Source organism: Oxyura jamaicensis, chromosome 4 (genome assembly GCF_011077185.1).
Source record: "Oxyura jamaicensis isolate SHBP4307 breed ruddy duck chromosome 4, BPBGC_Ojam_1.0, whole genome shotgun sequence".
Lineage (NCBI taxonomy): Eukaryota > Metazoa > Chordata > Aves > Anseriformes > Anatidae > Oxyura > Oxyura jamaicensis.
In genome coordinates this window covers 38205614-38231072 of record NC_048896.1, presented here as the reverse complement: position 1 = coordinate 38231072, position 25459 = coordinate 38205614, and positions in this window count along the sequence as shown.

The window sequence follows — 25459 nt, the reverse complement described above, 5'->3', positions numbered from 1 at the left end:
TTATTTTCTCCATCATGGAAGACAGACATATAGTACAGTAAAATCTTACTTTGTATGTATAAAACAGTGCATAGAACATTCCCTCCTTAAAATTTTAACTTAATTATCCTATCAGAAATAAAATATAATTTAATACTATCGCATGATGTACTAGAAACCATTACAGAAAAGGAGGAATAATACTTTGATTCTTTTCAGACATTGTGTTTATGTTGTGAAAGTCACAACCATCTTGTTTTGGGGCATTGCTTAAAGAATTAATGACCATTTGGCATTAATGGGTTTCACATTCACCTTGGACCATTCACTCTTTCCTTAATTCATTATTCTTCAGAAAATGCACTGAATTTTGATCACTGCTGCTTAATTGATATAATAAATGACATTATTAGAATGTTCTTTTATGTACAGCTCTAAACCTGCAAAGTAATCTCCAAATCTCTTCTCTCACTTCAGGAATCTGCTCCAGAGTTCTGCTAGTCAGTATAATGAAGCAGTTGCTTCACTGAACCATCAGAAAGGCTTAGCTTTTCAGGAATACAGACGATGTGAAAACTAATGTATTTTAATTGTTAGGGCAATTATATTGCCTATTTATTGGTGTATATGGCCTTTCTGTACTACTTAAGTATGTGATTAAGCTGTTATCCACACAGTAATTGCAAATATAAAATCACTCAGCAGTCAGAGATTCAGAACTGTTAAAAGAATATGAAACATTACATTTGGTAATACAAATCCTTGTGGTATTTTGAAAAACACAAAAACGATTAGATATTCATGTATCTTTCTGAACAACATTAACAATTAAATAGGATGGAAATGGTTATGTATTATTTTGTAGCTTAACTAGAAAAATAATAATAAAGTAATGGATGAGAATAAAAGCAGAAAATTACAGAAATGGCATAAAATAGAAATGTCAGCGGTACTAGAAAAATCTGCTGGAGAAGTTTAACTGTTTTCACAAGTCATTTTAGACTTGGAAGTAACTTTCCAAGGTAAATGAAACCACCAATCAATAGAAATAGTTCTATAAAAATCAGTCAAAATAGGGCATTTACTAACAGAATGATTTCTTTTCTATTATTGTTTTATGTCTCACACATTTCTAGAACCAGCATACAATTTATTTTGAAAACTTAAAAGTATATTCTAGTGAATGCATAAAGAAAGAATATACAAAGAAAACACTTTTTGGATTCTCACTAAGTTCCTGAAGAATTAGAAATCCTGTGATTCTATCCATATTCATACCATCCTGGCATTCATAATAACATCATCAACCTCTGCACACCTTAGTCTTTAGAGTTATCAAATTTGGTGATGCTTATGATGACTTTTTGCACTAGAAAAGTAAATTGAAAAGAAAGAATCATTAGTAATAGGGGTAGTGATAAAAATCACATATATATATATATATATATATATGTTTCCATAGGAAAACCTGTGTATTTTTTTTCCTCTTTACTATATTCTCTTTTCCCCGTTATAATTTCCCTGTATTCTTCTACCTTTTCCTAGTCAATCACCTTAAATTTATTGTGCTCACTGCAGTTTCCATTTTCACATGTTGAAGCCCTAGACTACTGCTGAGCAATTTAATTCATTGTAGCTTCATTTCACTAAAAGTGAGATATCACTGCTAATATTTGATAAGGGTAAAAGTGTATGTGGAAGTAACAGCATTTCACAAGAATATGAAGTGCTTAACTAAGCTTCTTAATGTTATAAAACAAGATAGTAGTATATGGATTGGCAACTTCATTAAATATTTTTCTGTAATACTTCAAGTTAAATGTAAAATCTATCACAAAAACTACAGTGACAAGTATATAAATCCTACAGAAATAATGAGTTTTTAAAAAATGCATCTTGAGATAAGATTAACATGTATTTAAAAGCAGTAAATCTAAAACTGAGAATCCTATCTTTGTCTCTATGCTTGTGTCAACAGTTACAAGTGTATAACAATATTTCATCTTTAATTTTAGATGTTAGGCCACATATAATCATTCTCCTTTACACTTAGAATATACTGTACCTAGAGAATGTTATGTGCTGACCTCCCTGAACAATTTGATCGTCTTAAATGGTCATCCTAGAGGTAATATTTTAAATGCTAAAGTAGAACCTGTATGTCAGTTGATTATCTTCTCTCTTTGATGAGTCTGTCTAGTTAATATCCAAAACCTACTGTGTACAGATATAGTGAAATTTCCCTAGGGAAGGTATTCTGAGTGAATATTTTAAGGTCTGCTAAACTCTGGATACAGGTAGTTTCTGGTACTCCCAGGAGCTTTCTCTTCTCCAATCTGAACAACCACAACTCTTTCAGCCTGTCTTCATAGGAGAGGTGCTCCAGCCCCTTGATCATCTCTGTGGCCCTCCTGTGGGCCTCCTCATGGGCACACATCCATGTGCTTCATGTGCTTGGGGCTGAATGCAGTACTCCAGGCGGGGGTCTCACAATAACAGAGCAGAGAGGGAGAATTACTTCCCCCACCCTGCTGGCCATGCTTCTTTTGATGCAGCCCAGGATATGGTTGGCTTTCTGTGCTGCACATGCACATTGCTGGCTCAAGTTGAGCTTCTCATAAACCAGCACCCCCAGGTGTTTCTCCGCAGGGCTGGTCTCAATCCATTCTGCACCCAGCCTGTATTTGTGCTTGGGATTGCCCTGGCCCAGGTGCAGAACCTTGCACTTGGCCTTGTTGAACCTAATGAGGTTCTCACAGGCTCACCTCTCAAGCCTGTTTAGGTCCCTCTGGATGGCTTCCCTCCCCTCCAACATATCAACTGTACCACACAGCTTGATTTCTTGAAGAATACTTAATCATGACAATCTTATCAATCAAAACCTGAACAAGAACCTCAGTATCCCTTCTGTGACTTTCAACATTCTCTGAGCATAAGTTTGGAATGCAAACTGGAGGAGATTAAACTTTTTGCCTTCTTCCAGTACTTCCTCAGTCTCTAATCATTTCAAAGTGAATTTTAAGACTTAATCCTATCCTCCCTGTGGTTAATACATTTTTTCCACCTCACAAAAGTCCTTAATTTTAGTCTTCTTTCCTCCACATTTAAAAAAAAAAAAAAAAATCCACAAAATCAAATAATTAAACTGCTTAGGTCTAATGCTAAGCTTGTGCTTTTGCAAATTTGTAGAAACAGCTACATTTATAGAAACAGCTACAAAAAATAACTAAATAATGTGTGTTGGGTTTGGTGTTGTGTTTTTTTTTGTTTTGTTTTGTTTTGTTTTGTTGTTGCTTTGATTTGTTTTGTTTTTGAGTTACTTGCACCTGCAAGTTTCCAGGTACAAAAAACATAGCCTAAGAACTATGTTTGAAAATCAGAAGGCTTGTAGGAACCTGTTAGCAATGCTGGCACATAATACCTACTCCTTTCATAATGGTTGCTTTGCTACAAGTAGTTAACTCATTACTTTGTAAAGCACTTCAAGGTACTTAAATATGAGAGGTGCCCTACAAAAATAAATTATAATGTATTCTCTTCTGATCTTTTCTCTCTTTTTTTTTTTTCTTTTCTGTTCTAGCCTATCCACTTGATAATGATCTGAGAAAATCTTCATAATTTCAAAGCATTCCATTTTTTTGCCCCACATTCTGCAAAACTGTGGAAGATCTGTGGAAGATGTATTGTCATAGTGTAGTAAGTCATTGTGGAAATATATTAGACCTTCATATTAATTTTTGTCCTTACCTAATGTTTTATTTTATATCACATCAGATGTTTTTAAAATGTTCTGTGGGTGGGGAACAAATTAATTCCTTATACGTCAAATGTTTAAAGTTCTGTGGTACTGATAAAAGGCAAGATGAACTGATGCTTCTGCCAAAAACAAATATTTGAGTCGTAAATGTTTCAGGTTATGCTCTGTTGCTTTTCCTTGAAATGAAAACATGAATTTTATCAAATATAATTTTTCTTCTATTATCATTCTGTTCTATTGTGGGAAGATCTGTTTTTTTTTTTTTTCCTTTCTATGCATGATTCATTTTTAAATGCATACTTTTCTCAAGTGTATATATGATGATGGAAAGCAAAACGGACTGCAGAAAGAATGGATTTCTGTATTCCAGTTCCAGTATATGAAAACAAGAATTGCCTTCATTTAAAGTCAAATAGTTTGCATTCTGCCTCCCAGACTTACAACTTCTGCCTTTCAAACATAATTGATATACCTGTTGCCAGCAACAAGTTATAGAGTATTCTGCAGAAGTAAAAATTTCATGAGAAATTCTGTTCATTCCTGAAATGTAGAGGTCAAGCTAAAGGACTGTAATTTCCTTCTGTTCAAGTATGTATAGATTTATATACTATATATGTACAAGTGTTCATATTTCATATTTATGTTCATATATATACATGTATATACAAATGTGTGAGTGTATATATAATATATACTTCATACATTGTCATATTCTTCATCAGCAGGCTAAGCATTCTGGAAGATAAGCTCTACTAATTTTTCATTTCTGTATTTCCCTGAGGAGAGAAGAAAAAATATATAGTTTCAAGATGAGAATGTACTAAAACAGCTTCTTATTCCCATTGTTGCTGGACCTACTCCACCTCTTGTAAAGTTCTCATTGTTCCAACATGAGGAATCTGTGGATATTCATGCTCATTATTAGGAAAAAAGCATGCAATTAAGTTTGTTTTAATTCTTGACTGACTCATGTACAGCTATGCTGTTTATTGATGACAGAAAAGCCTAGACAATTTTGTATCTGTGGTAATTACTAGCTTATAAGTAAATATTCATAGAAAGTACCTTTGTTTAACATTTTAGATTTGTTTTAGAAGCATGGACTGAAACTATACAAGACTTCTTTTCCTCTTTTATCTTGGCTGTTCCAAATAAAGTTTTAAGCTACATCGGCCGAACAATCAGCTTTCCTGTAGAAGAATTTCAAATTATACCCAAAACTGTTACTGCAAAGGACGCAATTTTTTTCACACTTTTATCTAGTGCAGTTTGTACTCACAGATACTTTCATGGTAACTTTGTATATAAAAATAAATGAAAGATGCTTAAAATTTAGATTTTTTTTTTTTCTAAATATCTATTAAGTTCACTTATATTCAGTAACCATGCAGAATATTTTGTTTCTTGCAAGTCTAACAAAAAGAATCAGAAAATTCAGCAATCCTTAATGTATGAGTTCTTTTGGATATTAATTGTGTGGAAAAATATTACAATTAGTCATCTTCAATTCTCTAATATTAAATTAATAATAGAGTTAATAGTTTCATTGGATAATTATTTGTGCTTATACATAGGTCAGATTGGAGTGTTCTTTGTACTCTGGACACATTATTTCTGCTTTAATACAGAAATAATTTTTGAATTATTTTATTCAGTATTAAAGCATACATATTTTATTTAACTATAATGATATTTTTTGTGTTTTTACACAATTACCCTTATTACTCTTCTTTTTGTCTTTTTTAATATTGACTAGATAAATAGTCAATGTAGGTAAGATAAGACACAAAAGATCAAAAATTCTTCACTCCAATGAACTCAGTGAAGGTTACATCTATTCTTATTTCTCTCAGCCCTATCTCATTGTCCATTTTCCAACAGAGAATACAGAACATAACAATACTGACTCACACATTGAGCATGTTGAAAAGGACAAAAACCAAGAAACATTCAGAAAAATTGCAATATCAAGATTGTTTCTTTGTCAACCCAAGATGACACTAGCTGATAAAACCATGCAACTATTTTACCTAGCCATGAAAACTCTTAATTTTTATTATGAAGAACACAAGTGCTTATGAGCTTCATTTTTAAAAAGGCATTACTGACATATCAATAATTGAAAGGTCATGAAGAGAATATATTGTATTGTTGTTATGTTGCACAGGTTGAAAGTAATGAAGACATTGATCCTACAAATGTGACTATGTTTCTCAAGGCCACTGTCACCAGCATTAACCTAAACTTATTAGTGCACTTAGTGGTATGCCAGCTACTCTTTTTCATCCTGAGGTTTTCCCTTTTAAAGGGGAAGAAGCTGTTCTGCAGCAGTCAAGACAGGTGTTATCTGATGCAAAGAAAGCCACGGGAATATTCCACATTATCTTGTGGTGAACAGTACTTTTTAATAAGTCAATTATTTTATATGGAAATGAGCACTGTAAGTGGAACCCACACAAGGAACTTAAACATTCTGTTTCAATTAATACATTAGAATTTGGGACAGTATTGAGTATACTTTTAGCTAGGAGTTTTCTGCTGTCTATTAATCTTCAAGATAATAGCAGAGAGGCATAGACATGCACCAAGCCTCACTCCAAATCAAATCTCTCTAAAGCAAAGTGCCATTATTTTCTTTGCCTCAAAAAACCACAGACTAAGAATAATGAGTAACTGTGGAGATGCCTCTACTTTGAGCTCTCAAGGTATTAGAAAGAAGTAAGATTCAGATATTAGGAGTTCATTAATCACAATCAGACCAATAGTCCAATTTCAACAGGGGTATAAAATTTACTTTTTCCTAAAAACAATAATAATAATGATAAAATGAGAGAGAAGTATGAGGAAGAAAAATAAATCAGTTAACAGCAGAAAAATCATGAAAATATTTAGACTGATTCACTTTAGCCAATTCAGGACTTGGAATATACTGCGATTTTCATTTTTATTGTGGTTTTGTCTGCTGAAGCTGAATGAGACCTCGTACATGAGATCTCAACCACTAGCGTATGAAGGAGTGATATTTTCAGTTGTTACAGCATGGAGATTACTATTCTTTCTCTGTAGCCAGTTAAAGGGATTATAATCTAATGATTATAAATAACCTTAAAAATCTGCCCAAAGGAACAAAAGAATAGTTGCTTGATAATCAAAAAGGTAACATATTATCTATCCAAAGGAATAAAAGAGAATAGAGCAATTAGCCAGAAGTGATGTATCAGCCTCTTGATCTCTTTACACAGATTCCTTCCATCTAGTCTTCCAATTGTTTCATTTAAGCCTTGAGAAAGGAGGTCAAACTTCTGCATACAATACCAAAATATTTTAACTGTCTACCTAACATTTTATCGTATTGAATTAATTTTAGATCTCTTTTTTATTGGTTCAATTATTATTTAAAAGTTGTATACTGCAGATTCATTTAATCATTTTTATGCCTTGCACATGCAATAGATGTATTTTCTTTGCATGCAGAGAAAATGTACAGAAATCCTGCTAGGCATTAAAATCAAAGAATAAAATCATTTTGCTCCTCAGGTAATTAGCCTGAAGAAAATCTCCAGAGTCTGGTTAACTAGATATGGAGGCTAACCTTTTAAGGTTAAATCATGCTTCTGCCAAAAGGTTCGCTCGTCTAACAAAATTTCATTGAGCTGATCAACAGAGCTGATGCTGTTTCTGATTGTCATGTATTAAAGTCAAAACATCAAAAAAATAATTATTTTGTTTGAAAAGTAAAGACATTTTAGTAAAGATTAGACGCTACGACAAAGCAAGAAGAATTTCCAAGAAACACAATTAATTTTGGTGTCTGTGTGTTGTACTGAACAATGGGTGAACTAAAAAAAAAAAAAAAAAAAAAAAAAAAAAAAAAAAAAAGATTACTAAGATTACTAGCAATGAAGTGTATAGTTTTGAAGTGTATAGTTTTTAATCTGTACATTATGACAGTCTTCAAAAAACAGCTGAGGACACAGCTAAGGTATGCTGCAGACTGTTGACTTGCTCCTCCAGCTAGCTGCTTTGAAAACTTGACTTCAGACTGGTGGTTCATTTGAAAAGTCTCAGAATTTATGTTCTCCTTTCCCATCACATTTACCACTAGTGTTATCTCTCTTGACTCAACAAGCTAGGTAATGTTGCAGATGTGAATATTATTCCAGAGGAAAAGGGGAACAGATGGTGGGTTTACATCATCCTTTTCATTAACAGAAAATGTACAAAGTCTTGTTTCTTCAGATATAGGATTATCAAAACATGAAGCATAGTCCTTTGGCTTACAGTTCCATCTGCCCTCAGCTTTGAATATATGTTATTAAACTATATTTCAGGACTGTACTCTAAGTGCCTTTTCAGGCTGCAAACTTGTGATTGTTTGCCACCTTGTTTCAGCTTCTCTATTCTTTCCTGCTTCTTTTGCACAGCCAAATACAAAAACAAACAAACAAACAAACAAAAAAACTATTGCATTCATTGTTTAGCCTGCTTTGGTGTTTTAGGGAGGAAATTATGCTTGGGAATGAGTAAAAGAACACTATAATTTCTATAAATAAATTTTACAACAAAGCTGTGGAAATTAAACTTTCTAGGTTAAATGACAAACTAAATTAGTGAAAGAGGTGTTAGTAGTGTTATTTTAATTTCTGTTTGGATTTTGCTTCTTTAATTTTTTTCAAAAGAAGCAAAGGATTGAACTACAATGTATATGAAGTCTTTCTTACTAAAAAACTCAAAAGGAAGTCTTATATTCTGTATACAAGCTTTTCATGAACAAAGGAGCTTCTCATCTTTCATTCTAAAGAAAAGAATAAATATTTTTCCTAATTTTAATAATGTAGGTCAAGAAGCTCAGATTTCTTTAAGATCTTTTATATTTTTTTCACCAACCATCATGTTTCTGTCATCAATAATCAGCTTGTAGAATTATGTATGGAAAATAAGGAAAAATATTTCTGTATTAACCAATCTACTCTAAAATTACATTTGTCTTCTCATAAGGTTTTATCGATAAATTATTCAATAGCTCAGTTGAGTTTATTCAAGGTACAAACTATTTCCATGTTCAGATTCTACCTATCAGCAAACATGTCAGTTTTCACTGAATTTTAATTCATTACAAATAAAAAACTAACCTAAGAGTAGGCAATAATGATATCCATTCATGATTAATTTGATTAGCTGCTGGATTTTGACTGGCTGCAGTTGACATGCAGAAGTGTCTCTCTTCAAGACAGTGTAGTAGAATCACTAAATACTTTCCATATGTTTTATCATAGACAATTGTTTATTTTTAACCAAGACAATCCTCTTACATTCTGGACCAAAATGTGGGCCATAGAATCTTGCCTTCACTGAAGAACCCTGACAATTCTGAAATATATCATATTTGTAAATTATAAAATAGTGTCTGATATGCTTCTTATTCAACATCAGGTGATACAAGCATTCCCATTTGTTAAATTATTTGATTTGAAAAGCCCTCTTTTAAAACTGAGCTAGATTAAAAATAATTTCTTCCTTACTATGCCTTAGTATTCAGACAACTCAAGGAGACCTATTCTTGCTATAAGCCTTTACTAAGGCAATAAAAATTTAAAATAAATTCAATGCCAAACACGGTTACAAGAAGTATAGTTCAATATAAGCCTTACCATTTTTATCTAATTTATAATTGAGTATCATCTAAAAGCTTTATTCTGTCATGAATTATTTTACAGTGAAATTTCACTGTGGCTTTTGATAGTTTATGACCTTCTAAATACCATGAAAACATCATAAACAATGTGTCATATACAAGCATTGAAAGTAACTGAGAAGGATCACCTACTTTATCATTCAATCCCTGAGGCAGCTGGAAATTTTACAGACTGAAGAAAAAAGCTGGGAGTATGGAAACAAATGAATCTTCATCTATCTAAAAGAATGCCATTTTTCATAACCTTCACTACAAATCACTTCAGCATGGAATTCTGAAGAAAGGACTCAGCACTGCCAAATATTTGTGTGGGTTTTTTGTGACTAAGGAAAACAAATCAATAATCTTAATGAAACACCTGAAAACTTTCTGGATTGGAACCAAAAGAAAAGCACCTGTCATTTTACAAACCCATATCAAACCTTACATGATTCAGACAATTAATTTGCTCTTATTTGTCTGCTTAATTGCCACACCAAAATCTTCAAGGCCACACACAGTTAGATAAGATGCCGATTTTTTTTTTTTTTTTTTTTGATGATGAATCAAGCTGTAGAGTGTGTCTACAGTCAACCCTGCTCTGAACAGGGTGTTCAACTACATGGCTCCCAGAAGAACCTTCCAATCTCATCTATGATTGTGTAATCATACAAGTTAGTGATTTTTGGAAGTATAATAAACACTGCTCTCTGTCTTAAATTGTTAAGTCTTATGGGAATACTTGGTTCCATACAAAGGCATGGTATTAATTCATTAAATCAGTAAACACAAATTATGCTAGACATCAATTCATCATCTAGGAATGTCACATTTCTGTGTTTTATACCCAATAGTTAGAACTAGGAAAAAAATTTAACCAAAAATTTGTATTTCAGTATGGCTAAATATTCCTCAGAAACATAATTTTGGAAAGAATCATTTTTTGGGATCTTTCTGGGATCCTCCCTTTATCTATGAGGGCAAGAGAAAATAAAAGCACGGGAGAAAAAAAAAAAAAAAAAAAAGATTAGACTCGCTAACATTTTAACAGGAAAAAAATCAAATATAGAAGCACACATAAAGACAGACAACATAGTGGTCTGTGGCAAAAATGACCATAGGAACTGCTTGGTTTCGTGTGATTTTTTAATGAAAAAATATTCTTACACAATAAAAACATTTGTCTTAACATGCCACCTTCTTACCCACCAAACTAAAATAAATGTGTGCACCTCTCCTTCGTTCTATCTCATTTTTTATAAAATTCCAGAAAATGTGTTTGAATTCTAGTAAAAAATTACTGCAGCCTTTGTAATATTCTTGCCAGCTTAACCACTTTCAATTTGCCAGTAAATCATATTTGAAAGACAGTAAAAATGTTTTTTTTTTTTTAAAAAAAAAAAAAAGAAGAAGAAGAAGACTTCTTTGAGATCTTTATTTACAAAACTTTACATAAAAGCTTTAGGCCAACACTTCTAAGCCATGAATGAGCAAGTAAAGGCATGGTTCCTAGGTCAGAACAGTATGCAAAAAGCAGTTGGAGGGCATATATACTTATTTACATAATTAGATATGAGTTAGACTAAGATAACCACTGTATAATTATACATGCAGAAGAAATGTTTGGTACAAAAATAAAGCAAAACCTATGTTGTGTATCCAATATAAAGGTTGTTATGATAATAACTTAATGGAATAATTGGTATAATATCAGGTTCTTATGTATCACCTTTTGTCAGTATATATCAAAGTGACTTATAAAAATGCAGAGTTATTTTCCCTTTTCAGAAATAATGTATTGCTGTTGTTATGAAGAAGAAAAAAAAAACAAAAATTAAAAAATGTCTGAACCTGAACTGGATGCAGACAAATCAACAGCAGACCACTGTTAAGACTATTTTCAAATGTTAATTAGTACAGCTGTATGGGGTTTACTGAATTACATGGTTCTACTGGGTGTTCACCATCTTAGACTCCCATGCATAAGACAGGATGGACTGCAAAGTCAGAAAGGGGATGCTGCAAGTGTTGTGCTCCATGCACTTTAACACTACATAGCAGATGTTGCCCTTTGCACTTATGCATCAACAGAATAAACTTTACTTTGTCATAATGAATTTAAAATATCAGAGAAAACAAAAAGGTGTTGTGTCCACCAAACAAATCACAAAATGCAGAGACTTTTGTCTCTGATGTTATGAAAAACACAGTTTAGGATTTGGATCTCTCTATCATATCAGAGTTGAAGAAACAGAGTTTATTACAGCATATTTCATCATTGCACAAGTAACTCATTTGACTCGTTCTCTAATGGCAATTGACTTCATGTATGATTCCCCACATTCCATTTCAATTTTCAGGTCCAGGTTTAAAGTACACAGCTCTGGAAATTAATATTATATATTCAAACCTATCTATAGAGAGTGAGAGAGAGATACATATTACATATAAATTTCAAAATTATTATATAGATAGAATATTACAGCATAATTTATTGCCACAGGATCTTTTTCCATCCAGAAGGGATCTTTTTCCATCCAGAAGGGATCTTTTTCCATCCAGTGGGTTCAAAAGTATAGTTCGATTTGTAGACTTCTAGATGTTGTGATCTGACATCTACCATTGAGTCAGGAAGGCTCTACCCCCATTGCCAGAAAACAAGAAAGTAAACAAGAGGACTGTCTACTTTAGAGTTGACCTGCCTCTTATAGTCTGTTCCTGTTATTGACCAAAATTTGAAGCACAGATGTTCTTATGTTGGAATAAACATAAATTTCTTCATAAATTTCTTCATAAATTTCTTCATAAATTTCTTCTGTAAAATTTCTTCATGTGGTCAGACTCCTGAGGCAAGTTTACCACAGGGCTTGAAGCCAATGTTCTGGAAGTAGCAGGCAATAACATTGCTCTGTTTATGCAACCCTAGCTTGTTTAGCCTACACTTCACAAAGCAAATTCTAAATTTTAACAAAGTTAAGAAGACAGTATACACTATCTAATAGGAGAGAAGTTTTGTTGTTGTTGTTGTTGTTGTTGTTTTAATTATTCATTCCTGCCAACTTTGTTTTGTTCTTTCAATTACAAAATTCCTCTCTTGGAGAACTGGAATTCCCCTTAGATAGAAAGGTACTTTCAAGAATACCAAAAGAAAAAGAAAGAAAAAAAAAACAAAAACAAAAACAAACAAACAAAAAAAAACTTGCTTTTGGCTTTTGAGGTGTGCAATAGCAAATGCCAGATGTAAATCTATGCACTGTCTAGTATATGATTGATTAATGAAATATGTCCTTATACTTTATTAAAGTATTCAAGCAGAAACCCTGAAACTGAATCTTTGTATTTCAAGATTGTAACTAACAGTCTTTGAACTTAGGAGAAACAAGTAGTGCTAGTGGTGTTGTATCCATACTGATAATAGTCTGGAGATATAAGCAAGTCAAGGTTTAGAGGGAGAGGTAGTATCTTTTATAAGATGAAATATAATTGGAGAAAAATAAAACAAGCTTTCTTTCCCACATGAATTACATTAACCATTATTTGAAATATATTACTTAAAACTTAATTGACATGGAAAGGCATAATTTTTGGAATCTTAGCATTTGCAAGTTAGCTGTTCTATTATGAGTCTTCCTGTTGAGAGAAGAATAAAGAAATCTAGAGGCAGAAAAATTACAATTTGGCATGTCGTTAAATCTGTTATTAGTGTAGTGTAACCCTGGATTAACATTCCAAAATTGATAAAATTTAAGAAGAATATTATTCCTTTCTGTTATGTTCATTTGGTTTATTAATATTTTTACTATAGAAGAGACTTTATGTGATCGGTTCCCTGCTATAGGAATTTCCTGTGATCTTGGGAATCTTTCTATAGCCTTAGGATCATAGGAAAAGACAATTCAAAAGGGACCTCAGAAGATCTCTATTCCAGCCTAGTGCACAAAATGGCACCCCATTTTGTGCTATGAGATCAGACTGGGTTGCTCAGGGCTTTATCCAGTAAGGTTCTGAAAACCTCCAAGGATGAAGATTGCTAACATTTTTAGGAACCTCTTCAGCTTTCTGACTGTCACATAACAGAACAGTTTTTCCTTATATCCAGTCTGAATCTCTCCTGTTTCAATGTTGTTAGTCTCTTGTTCTCCCTGAGTCTTACTGTCTTCTTGAAAATCTCCTCATAGACATTGGAACAGAGCCTGTTAGGTTCTCCCCAAAATCTTATTTTCTTCAAGCTCTCTTCCCTTAGCCTCTTTCATAGAGCATATATATATAGTATGTAAGTATAATGTGTTCTTAGAAAAACAGTGAAATTTATGATTTTTACCTTAGATTGTTATGCATAGTGATATTACCGTGCAGTGATTTTTCCTGGAAAATCATTCTGTTCTTGTTGCCATTTAAACCGTGGTAACCAGGGTATGAGACAAGAGGTCTAAAACTGTTTAAGTGAAACAAGTAAAATATATCATTCATTGGTGTACCACCTGACAAAAATGACCTTTTTACCCTAAGCCCAGTACTTTCCTGATTTTGCATCTAATTGTTTCTGTCTCTCATTGTCTGAATGCTCTTCCATAGGCAAAAGTTCTTCCATAAAAAACACTAATGTAAGAAAGGAACTGCTAAGAGTCTGATTGTCCTCAAAACTCTTTAAAAGCCCCAGAAAAATGAAAATATGTAAATCAATGTATTCAAGTCTGATTTAGGTAAAATTCTGACTGGTGTACTGAAGGTTAAAGAGGGCACTATTTAAGTATAGAAATATAATAACCAATATGCAAAAAATAAACATAATAAAATTAATGTGTCAAAAGGATACAACTGAAGTCTGTTTCTGGCATTATAATGCCTCACATCACTGCATGGAGCATGTTGCTAGTAAATCAGTTCTGTCTGATTACTAGCTGGAAGACAAATTAATTTCCTATCCCAAAAATGAGTTGGAAGGAAAAACAGGCAGAAAAGAGTGAGGAAAATAATAATAATAACGTTGCCCTAACTTTTAGTAGATTCAAAATATATTTTTCATTCTTGGTCATTATTATACCCATTAAAAGCAATTATAATACATTCCATTGCAATTTCATGGCACATTCCCAAGCTTTTTCATTACCATGGTAAATTGCCAAATACCTAGAAACCATAATCCAAAAACTGATGAAAGGAGATGATGAGATATTTGCATTTCAGCTGTTTAGAAGTATGCAAAGGGACAGTGAAGGAACCTTTCATTGGAACCTTTCACTGGAACCTTTCACTGGAACCTTTCACCTTCAAAAAGGAACCTTTTGAAGTTTAGAAAGTACCTTTGGAAAAACTATTTACATTTTAAATGTATCATTTGAGTAAGTAACATCATCACTATATCACTATATTATATTTAGAAGAAAAAAAAAAAAAAAAAAAAAAGGTTCTGTAAGAGCCGTTTTCACTATCGTTTCCTCTAACTTTTTTTCCTGTGCTGTTTCTGAATGGCATTCCTTTCCTCAAGTGACAAATTAATGTAAATAACTTTGACATTTTATACTATACTAAGTGTATGCACCTTCTTGCTAGATTTCACACATCTATTATTTCATCTATCATTAAACAGAGGTACAACTTTCTCTTCTGAGTGCCAAAACCCTAAACAACAGGAATGGAATGAGTGGGAAAAATATATTTAATAGCAAATAAATAAATTTTAAATTTTTGGACACAAGAAATAGTCTCAAGTTGCATCAGGGGAAGTTTAGGTTGAAGATTAATATTAATTTCTTAATGGAGGGTGTGGAAAGGCAATGAAACAGGCTACCCAGGGAAGTGGTAGAGTCCCAGTCTCTGGAGACATTTTAAGAGACATGGGATGTGGCACTTATGGACATGGTACAAGGTAGCTTTAGGTTGAGTGCTGAACATGATGACCTTATGGATCTTTTCCAACCTAAATGATTCTATGTTTCTAAATCTATAATATGTTAGAAAGCTGTGGCTGCAAAGATTCAGTGTTGTTATGGAATTTGCATTAGAAGTCATACTTGCAAGTCCTAGAAGTGTAGAAGTACCTACCTAGCAGTAGAAGAACCTGTTCTAAGATCTATGCTACAAGTACATAAGTTTAAAAGTGATCACTTTCCTTTTCAGGTAAAATTCAGATACTGAAAAAAAAAAAAAAAAAAAAAAAAAAAAGTCACATTCTCTAATGGTAAACAATGCAATCTATTTAAGAAGAAAAAATTTTTTTTTGTTTTTTGTTGTTGTTGTTGTTGTTTGTTTGTTTGTTTGTTTGTTTACTCTGAGGACTCATCTGATTATCTGAAAGCACTTCATGTTTTCTTCAAATATATTTGCTGTACAATACACAGTTTGTGGCTTCCATACATATTTTAATTACGATGTGAATTGTTTCCTAATTGTATGTACAATTTTCTGAAAAACTGCAGAAACAGCAGGAAAATAAATAAATAAATAAATAAAATAAACTGTTGTAGTCTGACAATCTCTTCTTCTTTCCTTGGAATATATAGATATTGTGGTTTAACCCCAGTAGGCAGCCAAGTACCACCCAGCCACTCACTCACTCTCCCCAGGTGGGATGAGGGAGAGAATGGTAAAAGTAATAGTGATAGAACTCACAGGTTGAGATAAAATTTACTAGGTAAAGCAAAATATGCATGCAAGAGCAAAGCATAAGGAGTTAATTTGCTCCTTCCCATCAGCAGGCAGGTGTTCAGCCACTTCCAGGAAAGCTGGGTTCATCACACACATCAGTTTATTGGGAAGACAAATGCCATCACTACCAACATCCCCCCTTCCTCCTTCTTTACCCCAGCTTTCATTGTTCAGTGTGACACCACATGGAATATCTCTGGCTAGTTTGGGTCGGCTGTCCTGACTGTCCCCCCTCACAGCTTCCTGTGCATCTCCTGTGCTGGCAGGGCAGCACAAGAAGCTGAAAAGTCCTTGTCTTAGTAAGAACTAAAAACATTGGTGTGCTATCACTACTGTATTAATCAAAAATATAAAACACAATATCGTATGAACCTCTATGAAGAAAATTAACTCTATCTGAGCCAAAAGCAGGACAATAGACTGTGCAAACCCCTTCTTTTTCTAATCCCTGTTTGATATTACTTCCTTTACCTCATTACGGTCCCCAGAAATGTAGCATTTACTTTTCACTCCAGACTAGCAGAACTGCCAGACAGTGTTACAGGTAATGTACAAATACCAGAATGTTACTGGTTTGGGGTCTTTTTAAAAATAAATGTATATCAACTCATAGCAGGAAATAATTTCAACCAAAACTATTAATAGATAGGTAGAATTAAGATTTGAACTTAGCATTTCTAAAGCACTCATTTAATGCCTGTTTTGGGCAGCTAATTATTACCAACAAAAAAGCAAAATAATATGGTGCCATTTCCCCAGCTGGAAATATATTTACAATTTGCATTACTTTAAGCTCTTTAGTACCAAATCAGGATTAGTAAAACTAAACAATTATTATAAATTAAAAGATTAAAATACATTTCTATTGGAAATGATGCAAAAATCTCATGTTTTCTTGTCTTATTTTATGTTATTAATTTACTTCACTGTATAGTCCTGTGACAAATACCTGTCCAGACACCATTTCCCATATGAATTGAAGTGTTGTCTTAGTTTGACTTTTACTCCTAAAAGAAGGGTAAATACAAAATGGGCTTAACATGGAATTACTGTGGAAGAGAAAAAAACTGTTTTGACCCAATAATTCTTTAAATGAATTAAAGAAAATGACATTATTTTCAGGAAAATGATTGATTTCCTAAAATCCTGAAGCAATGTAGATTTATAACCGAGCAGAGATATTCCACATTAAATGTTGTTTTAATAAACTATGGAGATGGGAAGAGGACAGAGGATCAGTAATAAACAGACAATTATACAAAAGTGGTAGGACTAACAACTTTGACAATACTAAGGGACTTAAATCTTATAATCAATGTTAAAAAGAAAAATAAAAATAGTGCCTGGGGGTACTGGTGGAAAACAAACTCACTATGAGACAACAATGTACCCTTACAACAGAGGAGGCCAGCAGCTTCCTGGACTGCTCAGCACAGTTATAATGAAGTCATTAACAGAAGTGGTTTAGGATAATAAATATTTTTGATCAGTAAAATGAAGTGCTTACAATTTTTCAGATGCAAAAAAGTACTTTTTTTTTTTTTTTTTTTTTTTTTTTTTTTCCTTGGCCTTCTACTGAATGCTGAAAACTTGAATATTTAATCATCTGAAAGATTTTTGCCTCTGGCCCAATGCAGTAACCATTTTGTCTATTTTCATTTTGCTTTGTTGTTTGTTTGTTTCCTTTTTTTTTTCTTTTTTAATAACTTTTTCTTATTTTAGCACTTTTAAAACTAAGGTCTTTAAAATACATCCCAACTACTCCATATCATCTTGTTGTTAGATTTGGCAGATTTCATGTCTATTCTATATGTATATTTATTGTTTTGGCATCTATTTTAATCCATGTAAATAACAGCTGTTTTTATCTTTGAATCATACATCTTAATTTTAGTTTGATTTCCTCCAGTTGTCAGGGATAATATAAATCCCACCACAGTAATGCTAAAGGATTTAGGATTGTCCCACAAATATTTTAATCTTAAATAGATTTGTGTCATTCACCTTCTCCAAATTCTCTTTCTCAGTTTTGAAACAAATCTGGCGAATGGAGAAGGGTATATTGGATATTTGAGTAGCTATGGTCCTTGAACCTCAGCAATCTTATTTTCCTAGTAGTTGTTCTTCAGTTTATTTTATAGTTGTTTGTTTGCATGTTGAACAGGATCTGCCTCCTTGTAGAAGTTTGGTCACTAAAACGGGAGGATTGTGAACAGCAGCCAATCTCTGCAAGAAAACACCAGAATTCTTTTTATTATGGAGATGTCTTCTACTATTCTTTATGACTTTCCTAAAAGCTGTTATGAAACAGTGCCTTTATTCAACAGCATTTCTGCTTTGGCAAATGGGTTAGGAAGGGTTAGGAAGATCTTATTTTTCAATATGAAAATATATTAGGCATTACTCTTAGAAAGCATTGAATCATCAGCATTGAAAATCAGACAGAAGCTAAAGGTTGTTTTCAAAGAAGAAAAAAAAAAACAAAAACAAAAAACAAAAAACAAAAAACTTCCAATTCTATAAAAGTACTGTACTCTCCCTTTTCAGAATAAAGTCAAACTTTATTTCAATTCTTTTTATTCTTATTATATGTCAAAATCTTAATGAAATATCTCAATTTTACTAAAGTGCTTGTAACTGAATGATTTGCTTTTAACATTTATAAGCAAATTCTGTGTTCAGAACAACAACAACAACAAAAAGGATCTTGGGGAATTCTCTATAAAATGAAAGGAAAATGCCTTTACTATAGACATTGGTCACTGGCTAGAAAATTAATACGTATGTCAGTCCCTGTCTTACTATCTTCTTTATGCAATTTTTTATATTAGAAAATAAAACTATTTGATTAATTATGAACTATAAATTCATGAATTGTATTTCTGTACAGTTTGTACTACATTCTATAGTAAAATTTATCTTTTTTTTTATTGCACTGCTGGCATTAAACTTGTTTGTGGATCCACTTCTTTGTAATATACTTAGAATAAATATATATATATAATAAATATATAACAGAATAAAAGTATTATCTGCCCATCATTTACTTTTTATTTTATTCTGTATCTTGTAGTGAGTGTCTGCATTACACTGCATGCCTGTGCACAACTGTCCACATTCCGAAGTTAAAAAGTGAGTTAAACTGGTCTAATGTCACAGTGAAATCAACTGTTCCATTCAACTATTTATTTACAAAAAGAGCAAGACTGACAATCACAGAAATTAAAGTACATGAGACCATTTAAGTGATTTCCTTATTTTCCTTATTCCTTAAGGAAATGACAATCATTTTTGATATCTGAAGATGCCCTTAGTTTATAAGATTCTTTTTGATATTTTTTCAGACACAAATGCAATATTGTATATTTATCTGCTTAGTAACATCTAATTTCTATTAAGATAGCTATTCCTCAGGGTTGTGTTTTCCTTAAAATACTTTCTTTTTTACATTGGAGGTTTCAACTCTTTTTCCCAAGTGAAGGTGATTACGATTTCTAATTCTCCTATACCTGACAGATATGACTTCAAGCACCCTTCCCAGTTTTCTACTAGAGTTTCTTCTAGGTTACTGACAGAAATAGCCACATGACCTTTGTTATTTCTTTGACTTTGTTTCAATATCTATCAAGCATATGACACCCCAGAACGTTGGCATAGAGTTTTTATTACTTATACTCAAGTTTGACGTTTCCCCACATAGTATTTCTCTAAAATGTGCCATTTTTGAAGAAAAGCCCATGAAAATTCCTTATGCTAGGGATAAGCATAAGAAATCCCTTAAGTTTTTTATTAAAGATATCTACTGGTCCCTGGTGACTTCTGAAGACAGAATCAGAATTCTTACTATGCTTCATGCTTAAAATATCTCAAGGCTAAATCGAAATTAACTCAGTTAATTTTGATCATCTAAATGTCTCTTACAATAAGAAGTGGATCAGTCCCTCTGAACATGTAGCAGATTAGACATGAATTATTCAGTATCAAAATACACATGTGACAATCAGCTTCTGTTATGGCATATACATAATTCATAAGACATCTGTTCTATGTTTTCACATTTTAAAAGTATAAAGTGCAAAGGCAAAAAGTGTGAAATGGATATATAGGAATGTTTCATTTCATATTACTTTTTTCCAACCTGTTAAATAAGGGTTAAGGAAACATCCATGTACCTATTTATTCTATAGAATATTTTTTCATTGCTTTGTCATGAAAATTTACTTGCTTGTAATTCTATTTTTTTGTTGTAACCTCAACAGAGTTATTGAAGGATGGACATCATGTGTCCATTTAGCAGAAAAATGAAAGGTTACACTTCTGTCAGTCATGCCAGATAAAAATATTTTATGTATGTAAATTTGTAAGTAGTTTTTTTTAATTATTATTATTTGAATGTGTGCATGTATACATATCATGCATACCCATATGTATATGACATAACAGTGAAAATAAGCAGCAATTTTCACTGGTAATTCTTTTTTCCTTAGTCTAGCTTGTTCTTAGAAGTATGCTCTTCAGGACCAAATGAACCTAGCATTCAGAGAAACCCAACTGAGAGTATTTTATTAAATTGCATGGTAAACAAAAATCACACTAAATGGTCTTAGAGTTCTATTCAGTGATCTTAGAACTCTATTCAATGAGAAATAGTATTCACATGCCAGGATAGCTCATTTTTTCAAATACTGCTCCTGTCTTGACTAGGATAAAGAATTGATATCTCATTACACTAGGCCATATCCAAATGTAACTCTTTGTTTCCATGATTTCAGAATATTTCATTTGACTTTGACTCTCAGAGTTAAATGACTTTCTAGAAAAGTTATTTAAAAAGTTATTGAAGAAAACTTTGTGCTGAAACACAGCAGAAAAGAACAAGCATTTTAAATATTTTAGTAAAATTAAAAAGTATTAAGGAATGTTTACATCGTATCCACAAAGAAAACCTATTTTGATTGACCAGAAATTCTCATCAAAAGAAGGCTACACTTTTTTTCGACATATTTATTGATAATTTATGACACTCTTACTGCAAGAACTTGTTCTTAAAATGCAGAATTCTGGTAAGACAAGAAATACTCCACTTAATAGTTTATTATTATTATTCGATACAAAACAAATATCTATCATTATAGGTATCAAAGAAACCTTATCTCTATACATACAAAAATATATCTTCTAGAATTAGACCAAAATTATAAAGTATTGTGAGACGTTTGAAAAATACTGATAAATTGTATATGAGTCATTAAGAAGGTGATGAAGACTGGTGGCTCAGGGATCAACATTTTCTGCTGACATCCTAGAACCAGACACCAAATTTGAAGTGCACAGGTCACATAATTTACCACTTGCTTGCAGAAGGCCAGTGGGCAGCCTGTGGATGGACAAGCCAGGTAGGCGAGGTGGTAGAGTTGCTCTTTACAAGAGTGAGCAACTGGAATGTATGGAGCTCTGCCTAGGGGAGGCCAAAGTGCGAGTTGAGAGCCTATGGGTGAGGATTAAAGGGCAGGCCAACAGACGTGACACTGTGGTAGGTGTTTGTTTACTACAGGCCACCTGATCAGGAAGAGGAAGTGGATGAGGCCTTCCTTCTACAGGCAGCTGCAAGTTGCCTCATGTTAGCAGGCCCTGATTCTTATGGGGGACTTGAAACACCCCAATATTTGCTCGGAAGACAACACAGATCAGAACAAACAGTCCAGGAGGTTACTGCAGAACATTGCAGATAACTTCCTGATGCAGGTGGTAGATGAGCCAACAAGGCACTGCTGGACCTGGTACTAGCAGAGATGGTCTTTTGGAAACATGAAGGTTGAGGGCAGTCTCGGCTGCAGTGATCAAAAGATGTTGCAGTTCAAGATCCTGTGAGGAGGAAGCAGGGCAAAAAGCAGGACTGCAACCTGGATTTCAGGAGAGCTGTTTTTGACCTCTTCAAGGACCTAAATGGAGGAATCCCCTGGGCCCTAGAAGGAAAGGGAATCCAGGAGAGTTTACTAATATTCAAGCACCAAGCTCAGGATTGGTGCATCCTTATGAGAAAGAAGTCAAGCAAGGGGAACAGGAGACCTACTTAGATGGATAAGGAGCTCTTGGGAAAACTTAAACATAAGAAGAAACTGTACATGATGTGGAAGAAGGGACAGACCACTTGGGTGGAATACAGGAACATTGTCAGAGAATTGCAGGGGTGCAATGAGGAAGGCCAAGGCCCAGTTAGAAATAAATTTAGTAAGAGACATCAAGAATAACAAGAAGCCTAAGTCCTTGGAATATGGGATGGAAAAAATAGAGACAATAAATAAGTTCGTTGTTTTCAACTAACTGAATGAAAAAGGATAACAGCATCAAATATAATAATGGCTGTCTTCTTGTTCCATTGTCTTATCCTTCATGACAGGAAAAATATTTGCACCTTGATAACTAGATGAACAAGCCAGGAGCTTAATCACAAATTTCTCCATCCATGTACATGTTTATGTTCAGTAGGTTTTGTAATCACAGTCTCCTTTTCACTGTCTTTCAAGATAAAGTTGATCTTCAAGATAAAGTTGATCTCTAAAGTTGATTTTCAGCTTAACTCTGGAAATATGTTGATATCTATAGCATATACAGTTTTCTACTATAGGTCTACAAACAAGATATAAGCAAGTATAGGGGAAAATTTAGACATGCCTTAGTAGTTCTTCACGGTACCGATGGTGGCATACATTAATTCAGAAATAATTTGAATGCCTTATTTTACCTACCTCAGTGTGACTGACCGCTTTCACTTACAATTCTTGAGCAGGGATGTTTCATTGGACTCCATGAACTTTAAAGGTCCCTTCCAACCCAAACTATTATATGATTCTGTGATTAGGGGAGTAATAAAAGTTTCTGCTGTGCAACTCTTAGTTTTGTTACCAAAAAAAAAAAAAAAAAGAAAGAAAAGAAAAGCAATAACACCAGTAAAATCCAATAAAAGCAACAGGTACTCTCTTGCTGGTCTAGGTAGCACAAATTTCATATACTTTTAATTCCAACTCCAGCAGGCTATCAGACTAATAAAAGGTAACAAAGGAGTAGGGAGATAGTGTTGAAAACAACAGATCTTGTCTGAGTGGAAGTACATGAAGCAGAAAATGCTCTCATTTGTCTTGTGAGAGATTCAGATAACATGGACCTGATCTGCAAGTGTTCTTGCTGCTGTGGTCACCAGATCTCCCAGGTGTCAGGAAGATCCTACAGATAAGTCCACTGAGTCCATGGTTACAGCATGGAACAAGAAATCTGGAATGCTCCACACCTGTGGACAAGAAAACTTTCATAGTCTTAGTCAAGCCTTGTGGTGAAATATGCCTCGTATATATGGAGCTATTCCTGTTACAAGTGAGGTCATAATAAGCAGCTGCAAGGCTATAAGCCCTGATAATATGCATGCCAGGGTCCTGGGGGAATTGGTTGATGTAGTCACCAAGCCACTCTCCATCATATCTGAGTAATCGTGGCAGTCAAGTGAAGTCCCTGCTGACTGGAAAAAGGGAAACATCACTCCCATTTTTAAAAAGGGTAGAAAGGAAGATCCAGGGAACTGCAGACCAGTCAGCCTCACTACTGTGTCTGGGAATGTTGAGGCACATGCAGGACAAGGAGGTGATCTGGGACAGCCAGCATGGCTTCACCAAGGGCAAATTATGCCTGAACAAGCAAGAGCTTCAAGAGTAGCTGGCTGGTCCTCATCACACCCAGACAGAAAGTGTCATGGAGTCAGGGCCAAAGATGGCAGAGACTTACAAGTAAGTCCCTTGTGCAAAGTAGAGCATATCTTGATCAATAAAGAGCAGAGACCTGACTGAGGTTCCTACATGGTAAACTTCAATCCAGCACACTGTGTTTTTTTCAAAACCAATATTCCAATCTGTTTAATAGATGTGTAGTGAGTGCTTTTATTTATTTATTTATTTATTTATTTATTTATTTCCAAACAGTAATAGTGCAAGCTTTTTCTTGGGTACGTAAATTTGACACAGTAAAAACATAAGTTCTGGCTTGATACCTCCCATATTATGAAAGCCTTCTGCAGGGAGCCAAACTGTCTTTAGAAATAGATTCAGGAAAATAAGTCTGAATAGTTTCTTTCTTATGTGGGAAGTATGTGGTGCTCAAATCGTGCCCACATCTGGATCTATCAGACATTATTTTGATTATGATGCAGGAACGATGGAGCAACCCACAAATGAGGATAAAAGAGGTTTTTAAAAACAGGGAAGTTTTCTTAGGACCTACCTCCTCGTGATCCATGTAACTGGACAGTAAGGTTTAACTAGACTAAGATCATAAATTGCATAAGAATGAAGAAAACTAGGTAAAACTGCATTCAGTCAAAGCTTTTAAAAAGATTTTCAAATAGTTAAAGGAGGAAAATTCTAATTATGTTGGGATACTTCCAGGAGCAATGAGCTCCTTCAGTAGAAACACGACCCACATGACCTTTCTTGCCAAGTCATTAATTCAATATAAATTGCTTCAATGGAAGTTCTGCACTAGATTATTCATACAGTAGCAGCAATCAGAATTATTGATCTTCAATTGGAGAAACCTATTATTTGTGAAATAGTAAGGAAACGTGTTTCCCCAATTACATTCATTGCAGTCCTGCAAACCTACTAAGGACATCACCTCAAGAAAACAATAAGACTTTAATTTAGATCCCAAAAATACATTTACTGTAGAGTAATCTAATGTTTTACAACTGCAGTCAATCTACAAAGATTCATTGAAATATAATGATTTTAGGAGTATGATGTAAATTGTTAACTTTTAAGATTTTGCTAAATTATTTAAGCTTAACAAATAGCAACTGTTTCTGAATAACCAAGAAAGCAATGTGTGAAAACTTAGAAAGCTTAGAAATTCCTTTTAAAGTTTTTTTTTTTTTTTTTTAAAGCCTTTCTAACATCAGTGAATTTTCTGTACAGATGAGGATGTGTAAGAAGCAGAATGTTAAATTCAGCTGCACTGAGAGTTAGTAGATTAGAGAAAACAGTTTGACAAACAAGGAAAAAGAAAAAAAAAAAAAAAGTAGAAGAAAAACAAACTAATTAGTATATTTCTAAGAGTCTCAAACAGAACTATAAAACTAGAAAATACAAATAAAGCAATTGACAGCTGGTGGCTTTTTTCAACAACTCACTGCACCACTATATTGCCATCACCTATTGTTATGATCAATGGCATATTATTACAGATCTGCTCAGCAATTGGGTGTACTTGGAACATTTAGCACCAGACAGGCTGTTAATTTAAAAATCCCCCAGGGTGTTGAGTGTTGAGGGTTGTGGTTTTTTGTTTTGCTTTGTTTTTTATCATAGCATAGCAACTAGTTATCCAGAGTTGCCTTCTTGCTACATTGATGGTTC